Below are 5,014 nucleotides of genomic sequence, written 5' to 3'. Positions count from 1 at the left end.
ACTCCAATGGACTGGAGACCTTCAGACCATAGTTTATTTCAAGGGACTGAGGGATAAGGTGTGGGGATACTAACCCACTACTTCTTTTCCACAGCAGCACGTAGTGGTAGAGCTCAGTGTTTCTTACTAGCTAAGAAGAAAAATTCCCCTTATCTCCAGCATCCAACTCATACCCTCACACCTGAGGTAGCTCAGTAGTAAGGATTTCCTGCCCTAGTTCCTTAGTGCCTTGGACTAAATGCTTTTTCTATGGGAAAAAATATGGTTTGGTGGCAGAGAGTGGCTAGTTTTCCCTGTGTTCTAGCCTCAGTAGGAAGCAGCACCAATGTAGTCTCCTACTCATCATGAGGTTTAAAACCTGACACATTTCCACCCTCAGCCACACAACTTCCCTCACATTCATCATCACATAGTGGTGAAGAGCACTGACCTGGATTCAGACCAGGGCTTGAACCTTGGTTCCATCACCTATTAACTCTGTCATCTTGAACATAGAGTTTTTATCTTGAACAAGTTGCTTAACAACTATGTACTACAATATCCTTTGTTACAAAGGGTAATAATGACAATGCCTTCCTTACTGATCTGTTATGAGAATTAACTGTGATAATGTGCAGAAAGTAGTTAAAATAGGACTTAGTCCATAGTTACTCTCTATAAATATTAGCTTTTATTAAATTAGGTCACAACAACCTTCAAACATGCTCATTCAATCATATGTACTCACATGTTTTCATTCACATATACTCATATACACAATCCAATAACTATCTCTGTTTTACTCACTCTTTCTGTCATATCTGGGGAAAGAGATAACCTTAATTCCAAGAAAGCAAGACTATAGCATCTGTAAGGAGTTCTGAGTTACAGACAATTCATGCCTCTTTCCTTATCTTTAACATATTGCTTTTATATTTAAGCTCACTCCTTTTCCTTTCAACTTTTCCTCCAATTTTTTTTTTGCCACAAATATACCTCCCAACAAGTTCTTTTTTAAAGCATAGAGGAATGAGGAATCATCTCTTTCTATTTTCCTTGTCTTTAGAACCAAGAGCACTGAGTGCTGGGCCCTCTATGGAATCTTAGGAAATAACTTTCATTATGTATAGGACTTTTTTTTTTTTTAGTCTTGTATGTGCTTGTTATCAAGACGAAAGAATAGACACTAATAGACAACCCCTAGAATAACAAACATATGTTTTGTGCCCTGGTCCAATGCCCAAATGATTCAGCACCTCTCCAAATTTCCCCAGCCTTAAGTAAAGATGTGCTGGGCACTGAATCTTCGTTTCCCCATTCACTCCCCAGAACCCCCTTTCTCCTGTCTGGGAATGATATCTGAAGTCATTTGTCCATGTCCGTCTCACCTTCCTTGTTGCCTATTCAGGGATTGACCAATATCTTTCTTGGTACCACCAACCACTCACCATGCTTCCTCTGCTTTCTTTAAAGAGCAGAATGTTCTTCAGACTTTTAAACTGATCACAAGAAATAAAAGTGGTATGCAGATTTTTGTTCTCCTTGGAAACACATGTCTGGTCTTTGTTTAGACCACATGGTAGATATTAAAACACTAAGGCAGGAAAACAAGATCAGAGGCAGAATATATGTAGTGAATGCTTATATTTTGCCCCTGTCTACTTCCCAGGATGCTTACTTACATTCAGTCTGGCTTTACTCTAGGGAAACTGTATGTGCTGCCAACTATGTCCAGGGGATTTGGCCATGGAAGGTGAATCTCCATCCATCTATTAATTTCTGTTTATACATGCACATGCTTCTCGGTACCTATGGGTGCAGTGTAGTTCTTTCCTTCTCCTCCTATATGCCAGGTGATGCAACACCAAATAAGGGATAAGAAAACCAAGTGGGTAATATAGGTTACCATATGAGGTAACAGATGCATTCATTTGTTCATTCCTTACATCAAACATGCTTCCTGTTTTATTGAGCCTCTTGTTTTATTAGAGCACCGTGCTATACATTCTTAGGAATAAATCTTATAGGTCGTGGTCTCTGTCCCCTGGCAATCTATAGTGTTATAAGTAAAATAAGAAGTTGACATAATAGTAAGGGCAGAAAGAATGTGCTCTGTGCCATAAAAGAGGTGAAAACAAAATGTAGGAACTCGAAAGAGAGAGAAATGCTTTCTCCCTGGGGAACCTAGGAAAGATTTCATCAAAGAGGATGGACTCACTTTAGATTCATGGAAATAATGCAGTGTGGAAGTAATATGATTGGAAATAAGTTTGGTTCAGCAGTAAGAAGGTCAGAAGACATGTTTCCTAATCAGGTTCCAATATTTTTTAGATATTTGATCTTATAAAACTTGTCTTCTTTTCTCAGTTTATCTTCAAAATGGAGAACAATAGTTCTCTTGCTATCATCAGATCATTGATGTTAAGGTTAAAATGGCAAATTTTATGTTATGTATGTATTAACACATAAAAAGTGAATTGCAATAACCACATAAATGTAAAATAGTATCTGTGCTGGAGTATGGACTGCAGTAGGAATTTCTTTTTATGAGGTACCAGGGATTGCACCCAGGAGTTCGTTCATGGAAAGCAGGCACTCAACCACTGAGCTACATCCATTCCCCATACAGTCAGGATTTTGATCAGTAGGGAAAAGATGAGAAAGTTTCAGTGTCTAGAGACTAGTATAGGAAAGAATATAGAGTAATGGCAGCAACACTTGAGATGACAGAATAATGGGGCCTCCATAGTGGCTAGAAGTCAATCCCCACTGCCTTGAACCCCAGAAAGCACTCAATCATTTAATGAACACTTGTTAAGTGTGCATTTCGTGCTCAGAACAATATGAGCTGACCACCTACTAAGCTCTCAGAGCCACTGCTATTAAATTTCTTCCAATTAACATAAAGTCTACATTTGCTTTCTAGAGATTTTACAAGAATGAAGGTCCAGAAGATGCACATGTGTCTCAGTTAGTAACCAAAGGTGAATGAAGGGAGCTAAAGCAGTAGCCTGAAGAAAAAGAAATCCCGGAGAAATTTTGGGGACCTCCTATTTTATATTAAAATATGTAATATTAAAAAAAAGAATAAAGACAAAAAATGTTTTCCATTTAAAGATGGAAGAAAAAAAAATTTTCATTTTCTTAGCTCCTTGCCTTGTAGCTCACACTACTATGATCTCTTCCTGGATCCCTGTTTTGCTCATATGATATGGTGGGTGGTGCTGATGAGAAGGTATTTCATCCACAAGACCCCTGATGCTTTTTCATAATAAGGGCTGCTTTCTTAAATGACTTCCCCCTTCTCTTTCTCTTTTCTACTCTGTCTCAAAATTAAGACTCAGGAGAAGATCCAAGGAGAGTCATTTAGGAAAAAACTAGTTCTGCATTTGTTTGCTCAGTAAGTTCAATCATCTTTTCTGCTCATGGTCAAGGCGTTCCACCCCACCAGGATAAATGATTCATGGAACCTGCTCTGTGTAGTTTAAAACAGAGCACATGAGTCTGGACCAGCCTCTAGTCGGTATTTTATAGCCTTTTCCCATGGAAATATAGCTTCTTGATTGCAAGTCATCCCTCTTTCTTTCCCCTGTACTAGTTACAAGGAATTATGCTCAGGCCTTTGGGGATGCCTATGAAACTCTAATCCCTAATTTAGACTTTAAGAGCTCCAGTGGACTTCATAGAAGACATGGACCCAAAATTTAAAAGAATTTTCTAAGACTTAACACTTTCCCTTTACCCATCTCTGCTTTGTTTCCTGAAGTTATCATCCTGACCTTGGTATAAGTGCAAAATATTATGTAGGATGCTCTTGACCTCTTGGTTGTACAGGCAGTAAATGATGGGGTCGAGTAATGGTACAATGACAGCTTAGAGCATAGAGACCAGCTTGTTGGTGTGAAAAGCTGAGAGTGCCTTGGCATAGATGAAGATGCTGACTGCATAGAAGATGACCACCACAGTGAGGTGAGAGGCACAGGTGGAAAAGGCTTCGTGGTGTCCAGCAGTGGAGGGAATGCACATCACAGTACCAACAATGGCCACATAGGAGGCCCCAATCAGAGAGAGTGGCCCAAGCAGGATAAAAATGGCCAAGATGAAGTCCATAAGCTCAGCTGTAGACAAGTCAGTGAATGAGAGGTTGAGTAAGGGGGAGAACTCACAGAAAAAGTGGTTGATGATGTAAGAGAGGAGAGAAATGAGAAAAACTTTAACCATGGAAATGCCAAAACCTCGAGCCCAGGAGCCAGCTGCCAGTTGCACACACAGTCGGCTGCTGACAACGACAGGGTAGTGGAGAGGATGGCAGATGGCCACATAGTGATCATAGGCCATGACAGCGAGAAGGACACACTCAGTGCATCCCAGGCCCAGGAAAAAGTAGAGCTGTGTCATGCAGCCCTCAAAGGCGATTAACATTTATTGACCCTGTTTGGATCCAAGAAAGTCAGCAAGCATCTTGGGAATAGTGACAGTGACATACCAGCTCTCCAGGAAGGACATATTAGCCAGAAAGAAGAACATAGGTTTGTGGAGGGTGGAGTGGCTCCTAATTGCTATGATGATGAGTGTGTTCTCAGTCAGCACCAACACATAGGCCAGTAGAGAAAGGGAAAACAATAGTCCACTTAGTGGCACGGGAGCTGGGAAGTCCAGCAACACAAACTCACTCTCCTGCTCAAGTTCCTTTTTCTCCATAGGTCTGGTTGTGCCCTTGGCTCTTTCAAGACAAGAACACACAGTGTGTTCTGGAGCCCAGCCTTTCTTTTGGTGGGGGAACTATATTGATAGAATCCAAGATTTGTAGTGCCTGTAATTAATCATTAAACTAAGGCCACTGCTTTCTAATCTGAAAATGAGTTAACACATAAGTAGATTAAGATTAAGTCTCTGTATTGGGGACAGAATACCAGTCTATTCTGATCCTTGGAGAAGCATGTTTTGAGAAGTGATCAGTAAAAATACCACTAGTTCATTCTTGAAGCAAATGTAGCTTAAAAACAAAATAAATAATGTTATCTGTGCCATCCTG

General features: G+C 40.2%; 1 pseudogene; it reads right to left on the bottom strand.

The window, feature by feature from the left end:
• Positions 1–3,717: 3,717 nt before the first annotated feature.
• On the bottom strand, positions 3,718–4,680 carry LOC101433792 (olfactory receptor 6A2-like; annotated as a pseudogene).
• Positions 4,681–5,014: the final 334 nt, after the last annotated feature.

Source organism: Dasypus novemcinctus, chromosome 10 (assembly GCF_030445035.2).
Source record: "Dasypus novemcinctus isolate mDasNov1 chromosome 10, mDasNov1.1.hap2, whole genome shotgun sequence".
NCBI classification, from domain to species: Eukaryota; Metazoa; Chordata; class Mammalia; order Cingulata; family Dasypodidae; genus Dasypus; species Dasypus novemcinctus.
The sequence above is the reverse complement of the archived record's forward strand: the minus strand, read 5'-3'. Positions and strand labels throughout refer to the sequence as shown.